Source organism: Grammomys surdaster, unplaced genomic scaffold, assembly GCF_004785775.1.
Source record: "Grammomys surdaster isolate TR1022 unplaced genomic scaffold, NIH_TR_1.0 275, whole genome shotgun sequence".
In the NCBI taxonomy this organism is placed as follows: domain Eukaryota; kingdom Metazoa; phylum Chordata; class Mammalia; order Rodentia; family Muridae; genus Grammomys; species Grammomys surdaster.
In genome coordinates, this window is record NW_021604716.1 from 916,221 (window position 1) to 930,607 (window position 14,387).

The window sequence follows — 14,387 nt, forward strand, 5'->3', positions numbered from 1 at the left end:
CCGAGCCTGCAGCCAGTTACTACTGCCAAGATCCAGTGAGGAGTCACTCAAGGAGCAGGTCTCCTAAACAACTGACCAGAACCAACTTAGCTCTGGCTCCAGGCATGACCAGGAAGCCCCAGAGCCAAACCTGGAATGGAGTTAGGGACCCTGCAGCCCTCTGGAGCTGGGTGTCCCTGCCTGCAGCCCAGTCCCTTTTCACCCGGCCTCCATGATGTTTGTCAAGGCCCTCTTGCCAACTCTATTCTCCAGCCGTTAGATCAAATTCGGGGTCCCACACAGACACCCAAGGCCAACACTGGGGCAGAAGAGAAAAGCCAAGGAAGAGAGAAGGTTCTAGGTGCTCAATCGCACTTCAGACTCACTCCACTGCCATGGAGCCTTAATTCAGGCTGCCATGCAAGATGCCTTTAACTGTCTGGAAGTACATCCTTCCTAGAAGATACAGAGGGAACCCGGGACCCTCCTTCCGCCCTGCCTCTACCTCATCAGGTCCGACTGTTCCCACCCACTTCAATGCCCAATGATACAGAAAGAGCTGTCAGTCATTCACATGACTCACATTTACACACATGCTGGTGCCTCCACCTCCCTGCTCTCCCTCTGCCTCACCCCTACCTATCCTGGCCATCATCAATAGAGCCTTCGATCAAGTGTATCTGCACATCACATGCCTTCAGCCTCTTACATCCTGGCCCATCTCTGCCTCAACGTAACTTATTTCCTGGTTACATACCCATTTTCCTGTGCCTGAACGCGGACCTTGGGCTGGGAGAGCTAAAACCTAACGTTCTAACCTTGTTGGCTGTGTGACTCTAGGAAGTTGCTTACCTTCTCTGTGTTTCTGTTACATCAAATGTAAAATGGGAATGAAATTAGAAAGTGTTTCTTAGGACTGTTGGGAGAACGGATGGCTGACAGGATGGTAGATGCTTAGAGTGAAGCCTGAACACACAGTCTTCAATGGCATTGGTTGTTATTGCTTATCTTAGATAATTATTGGCCCCCCAGGGCCTGGCACCAAGACAAAAACGCACATGCAATGAGCAACTGAGTGGAACTGGAGCCTGCCTGTGGCCTGGGCTCCCTGCCCTTCCACACCTTGTCACTGCTGGCTAGAAGGTTGCCCTCCCTCCACCCCCCACCCCCCACCCCATGCTGTTCCTTCTTGGCTCCTTCCAGTCCAGCTGACTGTCTCTGATAAAATGAAGGGGAAGGTGAGAGGAAGGTAGAGGGAGGGAAAAGGGCCAGCCAGATAAAACTGGCTGCTCAGGAGTCTGCTGGTCTCCCTGTACCCAGCCTCTGGGGCTCCTACCAGGATTTCATCCTGGATTGGACTTTTCATTGACTCTAAACTCTGGGAAATAGGAAGGTCTTTGGACATACGGCTCGGGTTGCAAACATGAGTGATATACATGCCGTCAGGAAGAAGCTGGCTTCCTAGGTTTTTGTCTTCTTTTTTTTTTTTTTTTAAGGTAGGGAGAAGGAAGAAAAAAGTGGTTTTACACACACACACACACAAGCAAGCACCTCCCATCCCAGACTCTGGAGCATCCTTAAAGGTGACTGAGACTCATCTGAATATCAGGGGCACACCTTGGTGCAGACTGGGCCAGCAGAGGCTGCCTCCTCCCTTTTCAGCCGTACACTCGACTCAGCTCAGTGTGACGTGTGACAGGTACTTCACTAAACAACTTCCGCTGCCACAGCCTGACACTCTGCCTGGGTCCATCACCTGTGTCCCCCACTACATTCTCCCCGGCTTCCCTGTCACTCCATTGCCAAATGCCTGAGAAGCAAAACAGCAGCAAAGACTGTTTCCTAGAGCACGCATCCTGCAAGGTATTCTGGGGGAAAAAAGACTTGATGACTAAACAGATGAAATCTTTGGGACATGCTTGCACCTGGCTTGGCTGCCTTTGAACAGCAGCCTTTTCTCTCAGGTTCTGCAGGTGAACTGGGGCACTTCCATGTCCCTACTCATACCCAGAGGAAGAGCTCTGGATCTAGTACAGGAAACATGGGATGCCTGCAATGGTATCTGAATAAGACTGCCCCCTTGTTGTCATGGGCCATCAGCAGGGCCACAGAACTCTCCGCATGGTCAGGCCTGGCTATGGGACACCATCTGCACCCGCTATAGGACTCAGGCCAGGTTCACAGCCGACACTTGAATATCACATTAGATGAGCTAACTGCCAAAGAGAATTCTACATTTGGGGAACATAATGGCCTGCTGGGGAGGCTGCTGTAGCCTCCAGTTGTTACTTAACAACAGCACCAAGTATCGTGGGCCTACTATGTGCCAGCCCTGTGCTAAGAGGCATTTTGTGTGAATGGTGTCATGTGGGTGTGGCCCTCTAAGCCCTTTTATTTTATAGAGAGGAACAGCTGGTATAGCAAGGCTCAGAGCAGTCGCCATGACTACAGAGAGCCCAAGCACGGCTGGGCTAGACTACACAGTCGGCCTTCAGGATCAAAGCTCAGCCTCCGTTACCCCCCATACACACCAATCCCTCTGGCATGACTCTCATCAAGCAATGATGCTGACAGAGTTTGGGGGCAGGATCAGTGAGCTGACTTCAACACTGTGCCTCAGTGTGGGGCTGCGTAAGGGTATCCTGGTTCATGGCTGGCCATGGGCCTGGAACCCCAAGACTCTAAGTGAGAAACGGCAGGCGTTCTGCCATATCCCCAGAACCCAGAGTCCTGACGCGCATTCTCATCTCCATAGACCTACATTGTTCAGTCACGTAGGCCATTACAGCCCCTCCCAAAGTGCACAGGTAGAGTGACTAGAGGCCTCAGGGCCTAGGGATTCACATACTAATGAAGGTCAGAGGGCGGAGCAAATTAAGCATTCCTCCCCAGACCCTCCCCCTTTCTCCCTCCCTATTTAACTTAGGACTGCCCTGAGTTTCACGGGGGTACATCCAAATCCATCCACCATCTGCCATGACAATAAGCCCTTTTGGAACCAAGGACTTCCTCATGTCATTGGGGTCTGTCGTCGCCGAAGCCTCCAGCCTAGAACCTCAGACCTTTCTCCTGGATGTGGGACCTGCTGCATGGAAAGCCCCCGGGATTCCGCTAAAGCCCTATTTTCCCACACCTCAGTGTTTGGATAACTCCCCTGCCCCCGACACTTCTTAGAGCAAGACTGCCCTAAGACTTTCCTTGCCAACATGGTATTTTGTAGCATGCCACAGCTATCCTAGACACTCAGCATCTTCAAACAGGAAGGAACCACAGATCACCTATTCCTTTTTCCAGAATAGCCCAGTATTCATGATGGCTAAGGTTAAGGTCTTAGGAATCAGCATTAAGGAATGACTGGCTTCTTCATCCTCGGGCTGAGGCTCCTTACCCACGGTTAAGGTCACTAATGGAGAAGTGGTAAGCATCTTTGTGACCATTCTTCTCACAAAAATGGGCTGTTCCCCTTGGGCACTTTTTACAACTGGTTATTTATAAGCCCAGAACTCTTGTCTGTGTTTATATTATTAGTCACTGAGCAAAAGCTTATTTTCCATCACTTGGGAAGGGTTTCCTTTCTGAAAAATGAAAGCCTGTGTCTCTTGGCCAGACACTTTTACCCAGAAGCCTGGTGGCTCCAAGATGGTAAGGAAAACTGTGGCCCTTGACATGCCTGCCAGGCCTACCAGGAAACTGTAGGCCCTGAATAGAAACAGTTCAACTTGATTCAGCCCACAGCACTGTGCCAGAACCTGTACTGCCCAGCCTGGGTTTCAATAAAGCAACAGAACCGCAGAAAATACCTACTATGTGGATGGCACTGGGGATAATTAAAAAGATGTGACCAAGCCAAGAGAATGAGTGAAGACAGACTAGATAGCAAAAAACACCTTGAGAAAAGCAACAGTCAACAGCCTCTGCCATATCCCACAGAAGAAGCAAGAGGGCTGTGAATGAAATACTGAGGCAGCAAATAAATACCCAGGGGAAGCTCCTGGGCAGCCAGGCAGGTGAGTGAGCATTGCCAAGGCAACAGAAAAGAGGGAAATGAAGGCCAGAGTAGCGTCTGGAATCCTGAACCTCTGAAACAGTCCAAGACTCACCCCCTCCCAGTGACCTTTCCTCTCCATCAGTGACTGCATGTCACAGACCCAGCACTGACAGGTCACAGTGATCCTGTGAAACCAGTACAGGGACCATGAGCATGGGACCAAGGGTATGGCTTCCATGGATTTTAGAATATCTGCGTCCACATAATGGCATACATGAGGACCCCAGTCTGAGCCGGATATTCATTTATGGTTCATATACATCTAATACAAATAGGCTGAGGGCATTGGTGCTGGTTAGTTGACACAATCAACTAACCAGAGACACCAGAGAGGGACCCTCGGTTGAGCAATGGTCTCCATCATATTGGTCTATGGATGTGTCTGTGGGCATGTCTGTGGGGGGGGGCATTTTCTTTTTAATTGATAGAGAAATGTGGGTGTTGTCACCCCTGGGAAGGTAGTCCTGGGCTGTATAGGAGAAGTAGCTGAGAGAGAGCCTTAAGGCAAGCCAGTAAGCAGCACTCCTCACGGCCTCTGCTTCAGTTGTCTCTAGGCTCCTGCCTTGAGCACATGTCCTGGCTTTCCTCCAAGACAGACTGTAACAAGCAAGCTGAAGTAAGTGCTTTGCTCCCATTGTGTTTGTTTGTTTGCAATGTTGTCCATCATCCAAAGTTAAAAACAATAATCCTGTATTTTTAATAACTGTAGGCGTGAAACAAAGCTTCATGGTATGAGATTTTCCACGTGTGATCGACCACGTTGATGCTCCAAATATTTAGCATCCTGGAACATCTCAGACTTCAGGGTTCCGAATCAGGGATGCTCAACCTGTGTCAACATTATTCCACTTCATGATGGGACAGCCGTTACTCTCACCGACAAGCAACACTCCCAACTCCAGTCGCCCAACACAGAGCTCTCTGCTATTAAACACCCCCTGGCTTATAAATAAGCAATGCTTAGTATGCTGACTATGAGCCAAACAGGTGGTTGAGCTTTGCTTCTTTTGAGGTTCTTAAACAATGGACAATGTAGGGTATATTCCTTTGTGTGACTTCAATAACCACAAATATTGTAGATGAGAAAAATCGCAGTGTTTTGTATCATTGAAGAGTCTTCGTTCATGCTATGAACCCTTTATCATACAGGGGTGTTGTGCTGGCTTAATCCTTCTACCTCAGAGAAACACTGAACCATTTCCAGCTGAGGATTCTTATGAGCAGAGTTTCGAGAACATTTACTAGTTGGTGTTATGTTTACTGATTTTATTTTTATGTGTATGAGTATTTTGCCTACATGTATGTACATTCAGTGGGTTTATGCCTGGTACCCTCAGAGCTGAGAAGAGGGCACCTGGAATTGGAGTTATGGTTGGTTATAAGTCACCATGTGTGTTCTGGGAACTGAACCTAGGTCCCCTGCAAGAACAAGTACCATTACCTATTGAGCTGTCTCCCAGCTTAACTGGGAACATTCTTGCATATCACATGTCTTTTGCTTTTGCTGCATATCTATATGCGCTGTGGTTGGACAGATATCCAATAAGACTTTGAGTCCAAATTTGTGTAACTAAAAAGCTTATGAATGGTTTTGACTCTCCCCCCCACCCTGCCACCTCCATTCATTCATTTCCCCCACCTCCATCCATTTCCTCCCTGCCTCCATTCATTCATTCATCCCCTCATTTCCGTTCATGCATCTCCCTACTTCCATTCATAACCCCATCTCCATTCATTCATTCTCCCCCACCTTCATTCATTCATTCATTCGCCTCCCTCTTCTATTCATTCATTATTCATTCATTTCCCCCCACACCTTCATTCATTCTTCCTGCACCGTGCTCAGCAAAGTTTCCTCTTGACAGAGTCTAACTCTCAGCTTTTTCTGAGCACCCTTTACCAGCCTATGAACTCTCTGGCATTCTGCTGTGTGTTAAAGCTGATCAAACAATATAAATCATAGCCTTTGTCTTCAAGAAGTCATGTCCTACTTGGAAATGACTGGAGCTCAGCAAATAATCCATGAGTCAAACTGGATGCTCAGCAGACAAGGAGGAAAGTCCAGGGATGTAAATCTGAATGAGTCTGAGAAGATTCCTATGGAAAGCAGGCATGGAACCCAACAGACAGAATGACTAGGGGTGTGCTTTAATTAGATACTACTGCTATTGTTCTGGCATACCACAGAACATCCAGGCACACCCCCTTCTTCTATCAGCATCTTGCTCCTTCCCAGAAACCAACTTGGATTACTTTTCTCCCTTTCTGTTTATTTTCTATTTCAAGGAGAGAGTGGTGGACTGGTTGCTATGGCAGCAGCTGCATCTCCACATTAAACCTAAATTTTATCAGATGCTCGTTCTGACAGTTCACTTCTGACTTCTGATTGTCTGGCTTTCATATCCATGTTCATTACAAAGCTCCTAACGGTTCCCCTCTGCTGCCCCTAAGGCTAATAACACAGCTTGTATAGATTGAGAAAGTGCATAACATAAAAATTCTAGCCTTGGAGAGACACTCAGGAGGAGGCAATTTTTCAGACAAATACGCCAGGCCTCTTAGCAGGACAGTAGAGTGGGGATCGATTTACAGGATGCTCTAGGTGGAGGCAGATGGTTCTGGAAAATGGAAAATTTCTTCCTATGGAAATGGAAGATAGCTTTCTGGTTCTTGTGGACTCTCAAGGGAGCAAGACTAATTTGTTGATTTTAAGCAAAAGGAGCAAGGGCTTAGGAGAGGACTGGCCAGAGTTCTCTGCGTGGGTTGGATTCTCTCTGCCCAGGATACTCCCTCTCACACCAGACAGTGAGTATTTTTACTGATGTCCTCAAACTGCCAGAAGTACCTTTCTACTCCCAGGGGGATTCACTTTTATTAAAGACAGGGAAGATTCTCACAGGAAACCCCCAGCCTGCTTTTCATTTCAGAAACACAAGAATCTTTTCTTGAAAGAGTTGGCAGCCACCTAATTAGTCATTGAGTCAGTACAGGATTAATTCTTCAAAAGTATATTCCCAAGAACTAAATTGCAAATACCTCAGGGCCCCATGGCTTTACAAACTAGTCCTCTGATGTCTGCAAGCCCCCCATGGTAAGGGTGAGAAAATACAGCTAGACTAATCACTCCCATTGTTAATGGGGTGGTCAGAGCTGAATCATGGGCAGGCACTTCCCAGTTTGGACAATGGAAGGCTTTTTGGCTCACACATGTCTTACAACACACCAGCATGAGGGATGTTGGCTGGAATGTTTAAGGAGGACCATACCCAGCCTGGCCACCCAGCCAGCCCAGAGGTAGACTTCACGGAAGCCAGAAGGGATGAAAGTATAACCGGGTGTGGTGGTGTAAGCCTGTAATCTTGATTCTCAGGAGACTGGCGTTATAGAGACCTAGGCTCAAAAAAAAAAAAAAAAAATCAAACAACTAGGAAATAAAACAAGGTCCGGGCACTGGCTGAGGAAAAGAGAAGCAGCAGACTCACTAGAACTTTTTTCCCCTTATTTCAGAGTAATAAATACTGGGGAGAGGGACAATGCCAAAGTCTAGGAGGGCAGAGGGCTAAGACAGAGAGAAGAGAGGTCTCGGGGGCACCAGCCTGGACTAGCCACTGGACTTCAGCTCCCTAAGCTGCAACTGGGAAGGGGGCATCCTCATAGCAACTTATTGGGGTTCTAAGTTGGAATGGGCTCTCTAGGTACTGCCACAAACTTGGCACACACACACAAGGAAAGAAGGGGGGTACATTGGGGTAGGGTAGGCTGGGGTGGGGTGGGGAGTGCACACCAGTCACTATGAGACTGTGAGTTTCAGTCAGTCATTATCCCTGCTAACTGGTCTGAACGCTCACAACAACCCCAAGTAGAAGGAAAGACCCCAGACTGACAGTCCATTTCCTTAAACAAGCATGCTGACCCAGCAGTGATGGGGATACACAGACAGCCTTGGTTCCTCTTCCACAACACTTAGCAGGAGGCTGGGGGCGGGGCTTGGCTCACTCCAGCCACCTGGCCAAGGAAGAAAAGCCAAGTCAGTACCCACCACCCACCTCCCTCTCTCCCTGTGTAGTTAATGAGTGACCCACTGTGACCCACTGTTCAGGGCTGAGCCTCTCTGCAGTGCTTGCCACTCTCAATTGCAGCCTCATTGTAAAGACTGTGACAGCACACAACTGCCATCATGGGCAGCAAGCCTCGTGATGTAAGAAGAAGGAAGGTGAACGTGGGTGAGAGCCAGGGTTACAGATATGCATAGGCAGAACCCACCCACAAGTCCACATATCTACACTAGGGGTGTGTGTGTGTGTGTGTGTGTGTGTGTGTGTGTGGAGAGAGAGAGAGACAGACAGACAGACACAGACAGACTGACACAGACACAGAGACAGACAGACGGATACAGACAGACAGACAGACAGAGGAGGTAAGAGGGCAGTGACCACGAGAGTGGGTTCACTTGTACAGACATCAGACTCCTATGGCCCCCTGCAAAGTTAAGTACAGTTCTCTCCCTCCCTCCATCTTTCTCTTATTAACTATTTTTATTATAGGATATGTATGTGTGTCTCTGTGTGGCTATGAGCTTGTGAGTGTGGTATTTAATGAGAGGACGATGTTGGATCCCCTGGAGCTTGGAATTATAGACAGTTATGAGCTACTCAGTGGAGGTGCTGGGAACCAAACTCAGGTCCTTGGCAAGAGTGGAAACTGTTCTTAACCACTGAGCCATCCCTCTATCCCTAAGCCCAGCTCTCTTAACCAGAGACCCCCACGTCAGTCCCTGGTCACCAGTTGGCCACCAGTGTTAGAGAAGAACGGGATTGATACAACAAAAACAAAGAACAGTTACAGCAAGAGCACTCTGTCAGAATTCATGGAGGTACTGGAGAGAAGCACAAATCCTCCAATCAAAAAAGCCCAGACTTCCGCAGGGTAGAAGTTATAGGTCCCCAGTCTACCTTTGGGCAGTCAAATATAAGGCCACTTTTGGGGGTTCATGAGCCTTCCTTCTTAAATGCGTGTTCTTGATGGTGTAAGCAAACGATTCAATGACTGCAGTTCATCTCAAAGGATTAAACACAATATAATTTCATTTATTCTTTAAAAAAAAATCAGTTCAAGTCTAAGTGGCATTATTTAAAGCACTAGGAAATATTGAATTGCAGGAAATTCAGGAGGGCGAGGCAAGACAATCAGGGAGAAACATTTGTTTTTTGTTTGTTTTATTTCTAATCTCCGGCCTCTAGAAAAAAAAATGGCTTGGATGTAATCAAATGAAAATAATATACTTGAAGGTCAAGGAGCTAATTTCACAGGAAACATTTAAAATGTGGTTGCATTGACATACAACTGAGAAACTCACTCCTACAGTTAAAGTGAAGCGAGCCTTGGGGGAGTTTGTGAACAGAGACTGGCTGTGCAGTCAGGCCTTGTGGGGCTGGCAGCAGAGGAGCACAATAAATCAATACCCAGCAATTCGCCATAGGTTCAAAGGAGTAAATAGAAGCACAATGCACCACTTTGCCAAGCTCAGTAAACAGTTTCATGGTGCTCTGAGGTCCCCGGGGAGAGTGTCATCCCCATGGCTTACAAAGTCAACCCAAGATTAAAGGAGTCACTCACTGCTCTTTGGTGACTGTGGCCAGAATATGTTCTCTTACTCTTTGATGACAGACAATTATACCAAGACTGGTTTCAAGAGCAACCCTTATTGTCCTCTTGGTTTCAGGGGTCACTCCACGTTTCTCAGCCTGACCAATCAGAAGCCTTGGGGTTGAGGTGCAGACATGAGAGTCACAAATTGCCATAGGAGTATCCATGTGTACCCAACGTGAAGAATCGTGGACCTGGGTAGTATGGCCTCAGACCACTCCTACCCCAGTAAGTTTCTGTCCAACCTTCCCTAGACAGCATAGCCATAATAACAAGAAGAGAGACAGTTCAGTGAGTAAAGTGCTTGACACATAAGCATGAAGACTGAAGTTTGAATCCCCAGAACCCATGTGAAAGTCAAGTGGGCATAGACCCTGCCTGTAATCCCAGCATACAAGAGATAGAAATAGCCTCAAATCAGGGGTTTCTGAGTTCAAATGACACCTCAGTATATAAGGTGGAAAACAAAAATCAAGGGCAACTAATATCAACCTAGGACACACACATGCTCATACATGTACACACACACAAACACATACATGCACATATACATACTCCTATACAAATGCAAACATATACACACATACATGCTACACACACAATACAATAAAAGCAATTCTCTAGCATTTACTAAGCAAACCCCAACACATGCCTAGCAGTCTGTCCATTTGCACATGTAATCCTATATTGACAATAACTTCATCCAAAGTGCCTTATGGTAGGAACCCAGAGACTATTTGAGAACGCAGGCTCCTACGTCTTCTCCAGAAGAGCAGGCATCGGGCTCATAGACAGGGCAGGAGATTGGCATGTTTATCAAAAGAGAAGTTTAACTATTTTGTTCCTTCTTTTTTTAAGTTTAATGATCATTTTTTAAACACTCTTAATAAAGAGAATGATCAGCTTGGGCAGTAGTGACACAAGCCGTTATGAGTTCGAGGCCAGACTGATCTACAGAGAGATCTAGACAGCCAGGGCTACACAGAGAGAGCCTCTCTTGAAAAACCAAAAATAGATGAATGGATAGATAGATAGATAGATAGATAGATATACAGACAGACAGACAAATCTATTGTAGGTAATGAATATCAAAATAAGCCTTTCCGTGTGTTGCAGGAAGCCAGGATTCCCCTTATCTAAGGTGAAACAATCAGACGTGGGCAGGAAGAAAGGTTTCCAGAACCCCAAACAAAGGGCACACACATGAAGACCCAGGCTACATGGCCCCTTGAGTCCCCCTTTTTGCTTTCAAATGTGGTACTGCTAGCAGATGGGAGGCTGGATTCCCAAGCCTTGTGCTGTGAAGTAAAGATATTAGTCTCCAGAGGGTTTGCGGATGGGTTTCCTAGGCTTTCAAAGGGGAAGTGGGGGTGAGACACGCCGCCTTTGATGTCTGAGCTCAGTCTTGAAATCAGAACCGCAAAATCTGTTTTTATCTCCTCCATTCTAGGCGACCAAGTTGAAAATTCCTGTACTTCCCTTTTCTGCTGTTTTTCCGTATTGTCAATTGCCTCCCTGCTGAGAGAATGGAATTCCTCTAAGTGGGAAGCAGGGCTCCACCCTGAGATGCTGCCTGAGATCTCTCTGAGATTAGGTTACACCAGCATCACACACTAGAAAACACACACCTCTTCCCTTATTAACTTAGCAGTAGAAGCCAGTGATGGTTGGTATCCATACACAGTTGACAAATTTGAGGGTAAATCACCCTCACCAGAGGATCAACAGGACAGTTCACCCCAGAGGCTGCTTCCAGAAAGCCATGCTTGAAAGGGATTAAGTTTAAGATCCGCCTAATGGCAGAGGTGATTCATTGAAGTGATCGCTTACTGAAGTTACCATTTCGTGGGCCTGAGAGTAAACAGCTTAAAAACCCACCTGGACTGTGAGCCCACAGAGGTAGGCCATAAGCTTCTTCTCAAGATTACTGGCAGAAATGTTGTCGAACATACCCACTTGGGTTCCCTTTGCCCACAAAGCCCAGCTCTTCCAAGGGCTTAAACCCTGCTCCATGCAGGGCTCATCTCAAAAGTCAGGTGGTAAAAGTTCCCTCATTCACCTTGCCTATTTCCTATCGCCCCTTCTTGCAGGTCACCTCTCAGAAGGAGTGGAGCACGCATCCTTTGCTCTTGTATTTTAAGGGTGATGAGGCTTTAGCACACTCTAATATAACCATTAGTGCCAAACAAGATGCTTCTCCTCTTGAGGGACCCACAGTTCACTAAACAGGACTAGGACAGTATTGTTCGATCATGCCGAAGCCAGTGGTGTTGGTAGTATGTGTGTTTGTCTGTGTGCAGGTACACATTGGCATAGATACATGCACACAGACACATGCACATGCAGATGTGTGCATAGGGTGATTCTAAAGGTCCTTATTGAAGAAGAAACTATAAAGCGTTTTTCTTCTAGCGCCAATTCACTTGGCTAATGCCCAAATGACCACTTAGGTGATCCACTAAGCAAATGAACTCATGTCTACACAGTCTCCTGGTTTGCCCGTCATCCTTCAGTTTCTAGAGAAGATACCTCTCGGTCTGTGTGTGGAAGAAGACTGGCCAGTCAAAGTGGCCACAGAGCCAGCAGGGCAAGGCATGAGGTCAGAAAACAGGGTAAAGGCACTGATGAAGGAAGAAAATTCAGTCAAGGGGTCCAATATTGGGGCCACTAGCCAGCTGTGTGACCGGCTAGATTGTGTCCCCACTCAATCCTCAGGTTGACATCCTAAGGTGCTCTGAACATCAAGACTGGCTCTATCCAAATGTCCTCCCAGAGAAAATAAAGCTTAAGTGAGGTCATTAGCATGGGCCCTAATCCAGCCTGGTCACAAAGATGGCACTTGCACAGGATATAGGGAAGACTCTGGCGATGAGGTGAGAAGGTGGCCTTCTCCCCATGCCCAGGGGAGAAGCTGGAGACAGCCCTCAGAAGGAGCCTCACTGCCATCAGCTCGAGCTTCAACTCCCAGTCTCAAGAGCTAAAGGAAACGGTTTTCCTTTTCAAAGCCACCAGCCTGAGGGGCTGTATTATGATAACAAACAACTGCACCCAGCAAGTCATTATTACCCTTCCAGGGTCTCAGTGTCCACATCTACAAAATGGGAATGCATGACCTGCCCACCTCACAGAGTGGCAGTGGGGATCCAAGGAGAAGTCGTTGGTGATCCCCAAGCTTGCTGAGCCTGCGGACTGTCAGGCCCTACCTCTAGTCTGCTCCATTCTGTGGTCCCAGATGAGAACCTGACACCCATCCCTACTCCTCTCTAATGATGCTGAGGCTGCTGACCCAGTCACAACACTTCAAAGGCCACTGCAAGAGGTGTGTGTGACTGAATGAGTGAAATTTTCCCTTTTAAAACAAAAACAAATCTTCAGACAATGGAGATGGCTCAGCAGTTAGGTGCAGTGTTCTCAGAAGACTCAGGCCTGACCCCAGCACCCATGTCAGTGGCTCACAGTCACCTTCAACTCCAGCTCCAGGGGATCTAACACTCTTCCCTGGCCTCCATGGGCACTGCTTTCCCAGACATGTAACTTACAAATAAGAGTCATTTAATTAAAAATTAATAAAAAATGTTAAACCCCATCTCGAAGGATATCCAAAAGAAAAAGCAGAAAAAGTATTGCCAGTGTTGACTTTCAGATGAAAAATAGCAAAGAGAAAAGAATAATGTGTTATATTTTTAAAAAGATGATGATGATAATAATCTAAACAATTTAGGGCCGACATCTTATTTCCTTTACCTGATACATTTCTATAGATCGGAAATGAAAAGAACGTTCATTTTCCTGACTTAACCATATATTTAAAAATATTCTGGGGAGGTCAGGGTGTTGGCACACACCGTTAATCTCAGCCCTCAGGAGGCAGAGACAGGAGGATTTCTGTGAGTTCCAAACAAGTGAGACCCTGTCTCAACCCCCCAAAAAACTGACAATAATATATTTATATTAATATATCAACATATTTTAAATGTACTTATATTTTATTCACATATACTTATATATATTAGGGAAACATTTGGACACAATAAGTTTAAAAGCAGTGCTTTTTCATAAGAAAATAATCAGAAACGGATATATAAATGGAGATCAATAAAGCCTTGTTTATAACAATCAATCAGAAATCTGAAGTAACAGTAATGTTTGGCAAAAAAAAAGAAAGTTAGACCCAATAAATTATAAATGAAATACTATAAAGCCTTGTAAAAGGTCTTTATGGGAAGTCTTTATTGACACAGATATACATGGTATAAAATGAGAAAAGCTGGCAAAAGAGCCCAAGCAGTATAATTTAACCCTGAATAAAAACCAGAGAGAGAGAGAGAGAGAGAGAGAGAGAGAGAGAGAGAGAGAGAGAGAGAGAGAGAGAAATTAGTTTTCTTTTAAAAAAAAAAGTTTAAGAATTGCTCGTCACACTGTGAGCGATATGTGGGTTTCAATCTCTGCCGTAATAGACAGTCATGGCTTATGTAATGTTTTTAGAGACTATGAAGAAGAATTACTGCTGTGGGGGGCTTAGACATTCTCCCTCTTCCTGTAAAGGTCCAAAGCAAAAATGAAGCGTCAGGACTTTTACAAGCCTTTCCCTGTCCCATGCTGTATAAACACCAGCTACAAGCTGGACTCCATTGGGAAAGCCCAGTGGCCTTCGTTCTTAGTGCCTTCTCCACCCATCTGTGTTTCCTTTCAATTCAAAGACAATCACCTGGAA

At 46.3% G+C, this 14,387-nt stretch overlaps 1 protein-coding gene across 1 annotated transcript in view; it reads right to left on the bottom strand.

The window, feature by feature from the left end:
• Nuak1 (NUAK family kinase 1) overlaps positions 1 to 14,387 on the bottom strand; it is a 66,736-nt gene that overhangs the window by 23,682 nt on the left and 28,667 nt on the right. The gene's annotated exons all lie outside the window — the stretch shown is intronic.